Genomic DNA, 14,364 nt, shown 5'->3' on the forward strand with positions numbered 1-14,364 from the left:
AGATTCTCAAAGGGTCTGTTTTCTAGTGAGTAACCCACGGTATAGGTCAATCGTCCATTTGACCAAATGGCAGGGAAAGGCTCCGCGATGACAGGGGTCGGGGTCACCCGCTATCAGCCGCCGCCGAAAGCTGATTGAACGAGACAAAGACTCGCAAGTTCCAGCGATTATTTTTCCTTTGATTCTATCGTCGCCCGGGAAGACGAAGACTTTTGAACGTGGGTTTATAGCGGTACTATGAACCAACGTGCCTCATATAGGCTCTCATCTGATTATCAATTCTGTTAGCTTATACATGACGGGCCGAATAGAACTTCTCTCTTAACCACAGGACATTGGGCGTGTCAATGTTGAACAGTAGATGAAAAGTCTCCCTATGTATGTTTTAAAAAAAAGCCAAAACGTTTCCATAAATGTTCAAATGTAGTGAACACAAAAAAAAAGTAAATTGAGTTCAAGTGGTTAATGAAGTTCGGCCGGCGTCTTTTAGCGTTCACGGACATGCAGTTGTCAGCACTTTGTGACAACTGCAAACAATAATAGTAATAATGATAATAAATAGTAATGTTAGTGTTTCTCCAGAGAAATGACACTGATACTATGCACACTGTACTGTCTGCAGCAGGGATGGGGCGACCATCCTTATTGTTTATAGTGATAAAGAGGAGACGCTCACAATGATCGTATCGGGGAGATTAACCCATTTAGGCCTGAACACATTATGACGCAATATTTTATGCTTTAAATATAAAAAAAATAGCAGATATACAAGCTCACAGCGCGGCACCGAGTGCCGCGCTGCGAGCTTGTAGATCTGCTATTTTTGAAAAATCGTGAAAATTTGAATTTTGACCCGATTCTATAAGTGTCTTTTGAATCCTTCTAAGATTTTTGGAAAAACTATGTCAGTAATCTGGCCAGCCATCGTCAAAGAAAAGGTCCTTTTGACTTAAATGGAGCTCAGTTAGTCTGTTCTTGAGAGACTACTATGTCAGTGGTGCTCAAACCTTTTCATGTGAAGGACCCACAAAATGATATTTATTTGGCCACGGACCCCCATTTCAAAATATCTAGTTCCAGGGACCACCCCAGAAGCAAAATTTGAGTTACAACCGTTCGCTTTGAAAAAATACATATATTCAAAGATTTGCACACATTTTCAAGACTTTTTCAAAAATAGCAGATCTACAAGCTCGCAGCGCGGCACTCGGTGCCGCGCTGTGAGCTTGTATATCTGCTATTTTTCACTGGTTAAAGCATTCAATAATTCTAGGCCTAAATGGAAATGGTCCTTAGGGTGATAAATTGTCATACACTGGGATCAGTTCGCTTTTGCCGAGCTGCATTTGTGGACCTGTAAAGAGCACACCTGGTATGCTCATTTTCCCCTCTTCACCAAAAATAAGCAGATCTCCAAGCTCACCAGTCTGCAGTGCTGTGATGCCATAGAATAGTAGTAGTGCTCAGGCTTCGCTGTAGAAAGCCAGAAACTGCCGATAAGAGACATGTTGACAATAATGTGCTGCTAGTCTTCTGCAGTAGTCCACCTGTCTCCGATGTCCACATTCTACAAACAACTAAACCAAAACATACATTTTACATGATTCCAAATCTACAATACTTGAAATTTGAAACATATTTTGGATCCTGGAAAAATATTAAACATCACGTTGGCTAAATGCAATTTAAATACATTTTTGGCCGATCAAATGTTCTCCCCTAATACAGGAGGTGTCCAAAATATATCATCTATTTTGGGCCTTTTTATACTTTGTGCATTTCAAATGTGAAACGTATTGTTTTTGTTGTTGTATTATGGCCTGAAGCCAACGCCCCTGTAAACTCTGGCCACGGGGATTTAGGAGTTTGACAAAATAAAAAATAACCCTCACCATATTACACACTATGTAACAAGTGGGCGCGTTTTCGTCCTCTCTGGGTCATGATGTCGTATTTACACGTGCACACGTTCCCAGAAGGGCGGGGTGGGGTAGGGGGAACGACAGGTCAAACTGGGGACAGACATTTTGGCAGTAGCAGGGGATTGAACCCGCAAACGTCGAGGTACAGGACTGCGTCTCTGTACTCAGTTCACCGTCCAGCCTGCTGTTAAGTTTCTCTGTTTCCATATTGCTCACCCATTGTTCAATGTTAGCAACTATATATATATATATATATATATATACACGGAAACAGGCAGCCAGTCCCTTTGAGTAGTATTAGGTGGGAAAAAGGTGGGGAAAAAGGCCGGAGGAGTTCTCCGGTCGTCGCCGCGCCGGTCAGATCGTCTCGGGGTCTGATTGGTCAAGCCGTCAGGAGGATGAATGGCCATGAAGGGCAGTGGTTATCACCTTCTAGCTCCAGAGTCCAGACCCAAAAGAGACATTTCGTTCACTGAAAGGTGGTTTTAACCGCTGTTTAATTAACCCATTTAGGCCTAGAAATGATTGAATGCTTTAACCAGTGAAAAATAGCAGATATACAAGCTCACAGCGCGGCACCGAGTGCCGCGCTGCGAGCTTGTAGATCTGCTATTTTTGAAAGAGTCGTGAAAATGTGTGCAAATCTTTGAATATATGTATTTTCAAAGCGAACGTTTGTAACTCACATTTTGCTTCTGGGTGGTCCCTGGAACTAAATATTTTGAGATGGGGGTCCGTGGCCAAATAAATATCATTTTGGGGGTCCTTCACATGAAAAGGTTTGAGAACCAATGTGACATCTATATACATCCCTTGACATAGTTTGAAGCAACACTCAACTCATGCGTCTGCTCCCTATGGTCTGCTCCTAGGTAAACAGAGAAGGAGAGAGAACACTTCCTTGTCAGGTGATTGGGGAGAGCCAACCGGCTGCCGTCCTATGAGCCAGGAGAATGTATCCCATGGGCTGGGGGGCCATGGCTGGCTTGATTGGTTACGTGGTTTGGGTTTTCTAGCGTAGCTGCCATGGCAGCTAGTGTCAATTAAGGGTCTGTGTGTCAGAGAAAGCAAAGATGGGCCGCCGGCCTGCGGCCGGCGGCCCATCTTTGCTTTCTCTGACACATGTTGATGATGATGATGATGATGATGATGATGATGATGATGATGATGATGATGAAGATGATCATCATCATCATCATCATCACCAACCCCGGATTGAATGCACCAACCCCGGATTGGAAGTTAGGAGGATAAAAGGAGGAAACGGCTTGTCTTTTGTGTGGTGAAATGAACTTGTAAATAAACCATTTGAATTACATGTAGCTGCAAATAAATGTAAAAAATAGAGGAAAAAAAGAGTGAAAAAAAAACAAAAAACGATTCTGTCCCTTTAGCATATTAAAAAACATAGCATATTAGTATAGCATATTAAACATAGCATATTAATCTGTATAGGCTATTCTATTCCAACAGATTAATATGCTATGGGGAGAGCCTGCACGATTGTAACGTTTTTCACATTTCAATATATTACTCAGAGATTCTTTCTCCTACATATGTAATATTTTCAGGCAAAGGACTTACACATGTCTGCTATCATAAACCACTTCAAGTTTTTCATTTGATAAAACAGGTCTTGAGTTATTAAACCGAGAGTGGACGCTGTTCCGATGTTACATTTGAAGCCCACACGGGATTAATTGTAACAGCATGATTTACAAATGTAACACAGCTAAAGAACCTTAATAAACAAATATTTTTTTGTTTAAATCAATTATATTTCATTCAAGCAACTCTTTTACATTGTTTTCATACCAAGGGTGTGATAAGATACTATATCATACTTTAGGAAAATATTAAATATTACAAGATGTACCAGTTTAAGCGTTTGAGTGAATTCCATGGGAAAATACATTGATTACCTAAATAAATAGCAAGTTTGATTAATGCAACATGTTATACATCCCTAATCTGACTTAAAATGCACTGTAATTGAATGTCAGCTGACTGAACACAATATTGGCCAATATGTCAAATATTTCAATATGATATTATCATGTTAAATTGTGTTACAATTGAACCGTTTTGGCACCCCTGCTTTGACATTGCCTACAGAACAGAACTAACATGCATAGCAAGTTAAAACGATGTAAACTAATGAAGAACAGATACATGCAGACAGCCCCCTGCATTGGCTGGGCTCACTGGTACAAGGTCAACTAAAAGGAGCTTTATTTATTTCATTAATTATTATTATATAAGGCCCCTATCGAGACTGACTATTTATTTATTTATTTATTTCCCTCCCCGACTATGTTTCCTTCCATCCATCCCTCCATCCATCCATCCATCTTCAACCGCTTATCCGGAATCGGGTCTCCCCCCCCCCCCCCGGGCGTCTGCCTATCGGCTAAATAAATAAATAAATAACGTGCTTCCTTCCTTCCTTCCTTCCTTCCTTCCTTCAATAAATAAATAAATAAATAAATAAATAAATAAATAAATAAATAAATAAATAAATAAATTCTTTCTTCCTTTCTTCCTTCCTTCCTTCAATAAATAAATAAATATATAAATAAATATATAAATAGCGTACATCTTTCTTCCTTCCTTCCTTCCTTCCTTCCTTCCTTCCTTCAATAAATAAATAAATAAATAAGGAAATAAATAAATAAATAAATAAATAAATAAATAAATAAATAAATAAATAAATTCTTTCTTCCTTCCTTCCTTCCTTCCTTCCTTCAATAAATGAATAAATAATCTCATTTACATATTGTTATGTAAATGAGGCTACATTAATTATGCAAATGATTATTACGTAAATGAGGCTGCATTAATTATGCAAATGAGGTTGGGGGCGTGGTCTGCATTAATTATGTAAATGAGACTGCACAACATGCATTCGATGTGAAGCGTCTTGTTGCTAATTAGCCTAATTATGCAAATGTGTTGGGGGCGTGGTCTGCAGTAATTATGCAAATGAGGTTGGGGGCGTGGTCTGCCGTAATTATGCAAATGAGGTTGGGGGCGTGGTCTGCATTAATTATGTAAATGAGACTGCACAACATGCATTCGACGCGCGCGTCTTGTTGCTAATTACACGCGAATGCAGGGGGCTGGGCTAATTAGCCTAATTATTCAAATTTGGGGCGCGGTCTGCATTAATTATGTAAATGAGGTTGGGGGCGTGGTCTGCATCAATTATGTAAATGAGCCTGCACAACATGCATTTATTGCTAATTACACGCGAATGCAGGGGGTGGGGCTAATTCGCCTAATTATTCAAATTGGGGGCGCGGTCTGCATTAATTATGTAAATGAGGTTGGGGCGTGGTCTGCATCAATTACGTAAATGAGCCTGCACAACATGCATTTGACGCGCGCGTCTTGTTGCTAATTATACGCGAATGCAGGGGGCGGGGCTAATTAGCCTAATTATTCAAATTGGGGGCGTGGTCTGCATTAATCATGTAAATGAGGTTGGGGCGTGGTCTGCATTAATTATGTAAATGAGGCCGCATGACAAGCGTTCTCTTCACCGCGCTGACGTGGACGCAAATACAAGGGGTGGAGTCAAACTTAATGAGTGGGAGGAGTCTAACTTAATGAGTGGGCGTGGTTTCAACAAGAGGGAGGAGTCTGACTTAATGAGTGGGCCTAACGTAATGAGTTTTGTGGGCGTCGCACGCATTAATTATGTAAATTAAGCCGACTTATGCAAATGAGGGGGGGCGGGGCATGGTTTGGAAATGCGTGTGGGTGTGGTCCGCATAAATTATGCTAATGAGGCTGTTAAGTGGCGTTTCCCAGCGCGTAAAAAATGCAGGCGGCCGTATGTAAATGAAGGGGAGGAGCTTAGTCGACATATGCAAATTGGGGGCGGGGCGTGGTTTGGAAATGCGTGTGGGCGTGGTGCACATACATTATGCTCGCATACATTATGCTAATGAGGGCGTTAAGGTAGGTTTCCCAGCGCGTAAAAAAAGCAGACGACCGTATGTAAATGAAGGGGAGGAGTTTAGTCGACTTAAAAAAATTGGGGGCGGGGCATGGTTTGGAAATGCGTGTGGGTGTGGTCCGCATAAATTATGCTAATGAGGCTGTTAAGTGGCGTTTCCCAGCGCGTAAAAAATGCAGGCGGCCGTATGTAAATGAAGGGGAGGAGCTTAGTCGACATATGCAAATTGGGGGTGGGGCGTGGTTTGGAAATGCGTGTGGGCGTGGTGCGCATACATTATGCTCGCATACATTATGCTAATGAGGGCGTTAAGGTAGGTTTCCCAGCGCGTAAAAAAAGCAGCCGACCGTATGTAAATGAAGGGGAGGAGTTTAGTCGACTTAAAAAAATTGGGGGCGGGGCATGGTTTGGAAATGCGTGTGGGTGTGGTCTGCATAAATTATGCTAATGAGGCTGTTAAGTGGCGTTTCCCAGCGCGTAAAAAATGCAGGCGGCCGTATGTAAATGAAGGGGAGGAGCTTAGTCGACATATGCAAATTGGGGGCGGGGCGTGGTTTGGAAATGCGTGTGGGCGTGGTGCGCATACATTATGCTCGCATACATTATGCTAATGAGGGCGTTAAGGTAGGTTTCCCAGCGCGTAAAAAATGCAGACGACCGTATGTTAATGAAGGGGAGGGGCTTAGTCGATGTATGCAAAAAAGTTTCGTCACCAACGCACGCACGCACGCACGCACGCACGCACGCACACACACACACACTTTCAGAGATGGGAAGTAACGAAGTACAAATACTTCGTTACTGTAACGAAGTACATTTTTCAGTACTTTGTACTTTACTGAGTATTTATTTTTCTGGGTACTTTTTACTTTTATCCGTTACATTTTAACACAAGTATCTGTACTTTTACTCCGCTACATTTTCAAAACAGGCTCGCTACTTTTATGTTAATGTAGCGCCGATGCGTGGCAGATCAAACGAAATGATTAGAGCGATCGATCATCATGCATAGAAGCTGCAGTGACGCTCTGGAGTGAGAGAGTCACTGTGTCAAGTGGGGCAACACCGGCATGAGCACCGGTCTATTTACTTCCTGTAACTAGACTAACAAATAAAACTGGTCATATAGTCTACATAATAGCCTAATACCCATGCTCTTATTTTGAAATCCACGGTTTTCACAGGAAGTGGTTTAATTCTACCGTCATAACATGCTGGATACCATTCATCTCGTTACAGCTTTCAAAAAAATGACAACACAACTCTATGCACAATTCACGTGGATTAGTCTATAACTTCTATGGATTATAAACACAAGACTTTGGCCATGCTGCGCTCCTGTAATGCACACGCGTTGGAAATGCGTTCGTTTTGAACCTCCCGAAGCTTAGGTGAGTTAGTGGCAGATAAAGTAATGCTTCTGAGTTCTGTGTGGAAAAAGTGAAATGGTCTGCTCTGCACAACTGTAGCTTCGGTCATCTTTGCCTCGCAAAAAAGCCTTTAGCGTGTGTGTGTGTGTGTGTGTGTGTGTGTGTGTGTGTGTGTGTGGCGCGTGCGTGCCCTAATGCGCGTGCATGCGTGTGTTTTTATTGAATACTTGATTAGCAGTTTGCATAGCAAAAGCACTACAGTAGGTCTATATGGCTTGTTTACATTGGGGTCCTCTGCCAGACAATATGCAAAACATCTTACAGTAACAGCCAGAAATCTGTCTGTGGATGTGAGATGTATTATAATTATAATTGAACAATCAAAACGACATTCTTATTAGGAAACCTTATCTGTATTTTTAACATCAGTCATAATGGTGTAGGCCTACTTGGTGGTCAATTGGCACTTAAAGAAAATGGGTTACAAAATCGTGGGATATAGCCTACATATATTTTCTTATAATAATATGATTGTACTTGGAGAGTCAAATATTAGGCTATCTGTACTTAGTCTAAAAAACACTGCTGCATTTAGATTTCACATCATAGTAGGAAACCATTCTGGGCCAGTTTTAAGACGTGTTTGGTGGGGATCTTTTAATTTTAATATCCTTCAAATTCTAGAAATATACAGTAAAAATACGTTTACTTTTACTTTAAAAGTACTTTTCAAAGCACATACTTTTTACTTTTTACTTGAGTAATTATTTGGAATGAGTACTTTTACTTTTACCAAAGTCGTTTTTTTCACAAGTACTTTTACTTTTACTTAAGTACAGAACGTGAGTACTTTTCCCATCTCTGTCCATCCCTAACATTTTAGTCTAGTTTCTATTTGTTGACGAAATTCCAATATTATATCTTAGTTTTGACCAAAAGTTTTGACGTAGTTTTTATGTCCTTTTGGTCAGTGAAAGGAACATTCTTCGTCAGTTTTAGTAGACAAAATCATCACTGCTTTGCATTACAAAATACATGCCATTATCACACGCACGCACGCACGCACGCGCACACACACACACACACACACACACACACACACACACACACACACACACACACACACACACACACACACACACACACACACACACACACATCTTAGTTTTGACCAAAGGTTTTGACATAGTTTTTATGTCGTTTTCGTCCGTGAAAGGAACATTTTTCATCAGTTTTGGTACACAAAATCATCTCTGCTTTGCATTACAAAATGCATTGCTATTAGCATGCATGCCCGTACACACACACACACGCGCACACACACACACACACACACACACACACACACACACACACACACACACACACACACACACACACACACACACACACACACACACACACACACACACACATGTGAGGGGGTGGAAGTAGCGTTATCCTTTTTATTTTTTATTTTCTTTAATAATTGTTTGTTTTTACAATTATTTCCTTTTGTTTGAGCATGTTTTGTATAATTTCTCTAATATGTTTCGTTGTGATAATGCTATATTGCTGTCTCCCTCTAACAACCTCCTCTCTTTCCATGTGTGAGTCTGACTGCGAACTGATAGGATAACTAGACGCCGGTGCTGGCCAATGTATGGGGGACTGACGTCATGACCAGCCAATGGGCGGCTGGCAGAGTGGGAGGCGGCCCTTTAAGAGGAACGCCAGGCTCAGTCTAGGTTGACAAGCAAGGGGCGCAGACGTGTGTGTGGAGCAGGCTGAGGGAAGTGACTCAGGTGGCCGGCTGTGATGAGCAGAGAGACAGGCACAGGCCGAGCCAGGCAGTAACTGAACTGAACCTTATTGAACTAAAGTGCTAGGACCGAGTAGCGCTTTACCTTACAAACCCAGCGGATTCCAGACGGTGATCCGGGTGTCAGCGGTACCAGGCAGGGTCCGGCCATCCAGAGACGAGCGAGAGGGTCCTGACGAGCCGAACCGGCTACCCGGCTAACGAGAGGGGTCGTTGTGACTACTGCGGTGTCGTGTGAACTATTCGCAGCGGCAGGTCACAAGCCTGCCTGCGTGTGAGTATCCAATCCTGTACACCACTGTCACTAAAGTCACTGGCCTAGAGTTGAGCTGTATAGTCGTCACGACAAGGATACTGGCGTATTCTTTGTATTCACAGAACGGTGGACTAAAGACGTAGATGACCAAAGATGAGCTGTGTGCCGCTGTGTGTGCCATCCCACCTGCTGTAGAAGTCACTATTCCCACCTGCTGAAACGATACTCTGCCTATTATTTCATATCTGCTTAGTTATATAACATTTATTCGTCCTTAAATCTGCGCTCCTTGCATTATAATTAATTATCGTAATTATTATACTATTACGATTTGAGGCCTTAACGAGCCGGTACCCTAAACTAAGTGCACTTTAATTGTCACCAAGAACGTTACGATAAGAGAAAGAAGGGGGGTTTGAATTAATGTTTTATTGTTGACAGTGCTCTTATTTTTAGTTTTTTAGTTAGTTGGCGCCGTAGGATTTTAGGGTTCCCTTTTATTTTATTATTGTGTTTTTGGCGTGATAGAGGCCACTGTAACCTAGTAATAAAGATTGTTATACTTTTCTAAACTGTCGTCCTGGTCATTCTCTCCTCATGATTTATATTGCTCTGGTGTTCCGTAAACGAACTTGTGTGTCCCTAAAGGTTGTGCCTTTGGTGCACTTATTTTCCTCTTTAAACGAGGTGGCGTTGTCGGAAACTTATAATTATAAAATCTGCTAATGATAATACTTAATAATATACAACAAACCAAAAAGGTGTATTTACAATTATTTATTGGCAAATTCAGTAACAAGGTAATGACAAAGGTACCAGTTTAAACACTGGCGGTTGATGTGAGTTGGGCCACCCTTACATAAATTGGCGTTTGTAGCGGCAGGATCGGACACAGAGCAATATAGAGGAGAGAGTGAATAAGTGTGTAATTGTGAACTTGTTAATATGATGATGATGCCGGTGTATCCGGGCGCCCCGTGGCTGCCCACGTTTGGAGGTACAGAGGGTGAACTTAAGTACAGGGAATGGAAAGTACAGATTAAAGGGCTATTGGGGACGCAAGATGTTAATGAGGCTAAAAAGGTTGCCATTCTATTACAAACCTTGACTGATGAAGCTAGACGGCAAGTTAATGTGTTGGATGAGGGGGATCGAGATACTGTGGCCAAAATCTTTGCTCATCTAGATAACGTGTACAAGGAAACAATCCCTGTTGCAAAGGTACGCTCACAATTTTATAGTTGCGCACAGCGCCCTGGAGAGAGTGTCAGTGCCTTTATTCTGAGACTTAGAGAATTATTTTGTGGGTTGCGGCGTTATGATGCGACTACAGCCCCCTCCGAGGCCGTCTTGAAAGACCAGTTTCTTATGGGGTTAACTGAGGGCCCACTTGGTCAAGCACTGAGAATATATGCTCGACGCCACCCTGACGAAGACTTCGCCGCGCTGCGACAGGAGGCCTTGACGTTGGACACGGAACATGGAGGTACGCCAGCTACTGAAATCGCTTGTCATGCTATTAACCCCGTAACTGTCCCTGTGCCACCACAGACCTCTGCGTGGAGAGATGAGCTGAAGCGAGAAATAATGGAGGATGTCAAGACGCAGTTGCACGGTATGACGAAAGAGTTGATGAGTGAACTCCGACCGCTCATCCAGGCTGCCGCTCCTGCTGTGCGTCCCCAACCACCGCCGTCTGAGGCGTCCTATGTGCCACCTGCGCGCCGGTACGCGCCACCTCAGAGATATGAATGGGATGGGGAGGGGAGGCCCATATGCCGTCAATGCAAACGGTCAGGACATATAGCTAGATGGTGCACTACTAATCAGCCGTCGTTAAACTAAATCGTCCTGTTGCCGAGGTCCAGGCAACCCCTTATCTGTGACACATACTCGGGCCAATGATGCATTTATCGGGCAATGCCCCATGATTAAAGTAAAGATGGGAGGCGTTCACTTAAAAGGGTTGCTTGATACGGGGTCCCAAGTCACTTTAATGCAACAGAGCTTATTTGAAGAACACTTCTCTCAAACTGATTTGGGTGCAGGGCCACTTGTGTTTAAATTAAGAGCAGCAAATGGCCTTGACATACCGTACACTAGTTATGCGGTATTTGATTTGGAGCTAGAGGGAGTGCAAGTCCCAGGGCGAGGGGTCGTAATTGTTAAAGATGAACACTGTACGCAGCCCTTGATTATTGGCATGAACGTAGTGAGTGCATGCTGGCGTACACTGTTTAAATGGCCTGGGAGGGTTGCGTTTCCCCCGCGTCAAGCGAACGCGTTGTGGCGAGACGCATTCGCTGCCTGTAAAAGAGTTGAGGCTGTGACTAATGATGACGGGTCTTTGGGTTATGTGTGGCCCGTCAGTCGCCAAAGGATTCGGGTCCCCGCCCGCAGTGAAATGGTTGTATGGGGACGCACACGTCGGGGACCGGGAGGAACTGACTTTGAGGCTCTGGTCGAGGCGCTACCAGACATGAAGGAATTGGGGTTGGCGCGCGCCTTGGTTACGGTACGGGGCGGGCGGGTCCCTATTCGTCTCTGTAACCCCTTTCCTTATAGCCTGACGGTGAGGCGCTATCAGAAGTTGGGGAAACTGTACCCTGTGCATGATGCTGATGTTCGGGGAAGTCAAGATCTGAGCCTGTCCATGTCCGCTGATGGCCTGGTGGATGTTGCCCTGGTGAGCGCTGCGGAAGACGGACCCGTGCGCACCCTATCCCAAGAACTCGGTGGGCTGGCTGATCGCACTGACCTGCCCGAGGGAGAGAAAGAGGGACTGCAGTCCATGTTGCTGAGATGGGAAAAGGTGTTTGCTGTACACGATGAAGATTTCGGGCGGACGGACGCCGTGCAACACCAAATCCACACAGCGGGCGCCGCACCCATTCGTGAGCGACACAGGCCACTGCCGCCCTCCATGTACAAAGAAATGAAGGCCTTGTTAGGTGACATGTTGGCGAAAGGAGTCATCGCGGAGAGCTGTAGTCCGTGGGCCGCACCGATTGTGCTGGTTAAGAAGAAGGACGGCAGCTGGAGGTTCTGCGTGGACTACCGTAAGTTGAATGCAGTTACCCATAAAGACGCGTTCCCTTTACCTCGTATTGAAGAAACATTGACCAGTTTGACTAAAGCACAGTGGTTCTCGACTCTTGATTTGGCCAGTGGGTATTGGCAAGTAGGCATGGATCCACGTGATCAAGAAAAGACTGCCTTTACGACCCCACTGGGTCTGTTTGAATTCAAACGAATGCCCTTCGGGCTGTGTAATGCGCCTGCTACGTTCCAGAGACTCATGCAGCACTGTTTAAGTGGACAAGTAGCTGAGTCTTTATTAGTTTATTTGGACGATATTATTATCTACTCCCCTGACTTCTGTTCTCATCTACAGCAGCTGGATCGGGTGTTCCAGCGACTATGGAAGCACGGACTGAAACTGCGCCTTGATAAATGTAAACTGTTACAACGTGAAGTGCAGTTCTTGGGGCATGTGGTGGACCGGGAGGGAGTGCGCCCCGACCCAGACAAGTTAGTGGCGGTGCGAGGGTGGCCAATTCCAACCACGGTGCGGGAGGTTCGTGCATTTCTGGGTCTTGCAGGCTATTACCGCCGTTTTGTAGAATCATTCGCTGCTATAGCCCGTCCACTGAATAATCTCTTAATTGGGGTCCCCGTTGATAACAAGTCCTCACAGAAACCGATTATATGGACGGCAGAATGTCAAGCTGCTTTCGATGCGCTAAAAGGTGCCCTCACCCAAGCTCCGGTGTTGGCCTATGCTGACTATGAGGAACCTTTTGTGGTATATACGGATGCGAGCAACCGGGGGTTGGGTGCAGTGCTAGCCCAAATCCAAGATGGGAAGGAACGAGTTATCGCGTATGCGAGTCGTAGTTTGCACCCAACAGAACAAAATGATGCTAATTATAGTTCCTTTAAATTAGAGTTATTGGCCCTTAAATGGGCTGTAACCGAGAAATTTAAAGATTATTTGGCTGGGGCGCGGTTCACTGTATTTACCGATAATAACCCGGTGGCGCACCTCCAGACAGCTCGCTTGGGCGCTATCGAACAACGCTGGGCGGCCCAATTGGCTTCTTTTACGTTCGAGATTAAGTACCGGCCAGGCAAGAACAATGCTAATGCTGACGCCCTATCTAGATTTCCTGTAGACACCGGGGCGGTCGCGACGGTGGAACTAACGCCCGCAGCAGGAAATGCTGGCTGGGCTGGTGCTGAGTGGCTGCGAGCACAGAAGGATGATGAGGCTATCCAGGTGGTGACGCGGTGTGTGGAGAGGGGCATCCACCCTACGTTGACAGAGAAGAGGAGCTGGACGAAAGAGGCGGCCCAGCTGTTGCGCCAATGGACGAAACTGCGGGTGGAGGGGGGGATATTGTACCGTAATGTGACTGACCCTTACACCCAGGAAGAATATTTACAAGTTGTCTGTCCAGGTTCCAGGAGGAAGGAGGTGTGGAGAGAGATGCATGTGGCTGCGGCACATGCGGGGGTGGACCGGACGCTGGTGCAGCTCCGGCGGCGTTTCTACTGGCAAGGCATGGAGGGGGAGGTACGTCGTTTCCATGAGGGCTGTGTAAACTGTAGCTTACAAAAAACTAGGGTCGAGCCTAGAGCCCCTTTACAACCTTTCGAAGTCTCGTACCCCTTAGAAGTGGTGGCTATTGATTTCCTTACCCTGGGTCGACCTGCCGACACCTGTCAAAATATCCTTGTAGCCACAGATCTATTTACTAAATATAGCTGGGCCATACCCACACGTGATCAAACTGCTCAGACCACTGTTCGGGTGTTATGGACCCATATTATACAGCCGTACGGTTGCCCCGCCCGTTTTCATTCGGACAGAGGCGCTAACTTCGAGTCTGCGCTCATGCAACAGTTATGTAATAATTATGGTATTACTAAGAGCCGTACTACGCCGTATTATCCAGCCGGAAATGGTGGCGTGGAACGCTGTAATCAAACGGTACTTAATTTACTACGCTCGTTGGACACTGATAAGCATGGCCGATGGCCTGAGCATCTGC

Source organism: Nannobrachium achirus (genome assembly GCF_963921795.1).
Source record: "Nannobrachium achirus genome assembly, chromosome: 4".
Lineage (NCBI taxonomy): Eukaryota > Metazoa > Chordata > Actinopteri > Myctophiformes > Myctophidae > Nannobrachium > Nannobrachium achirus.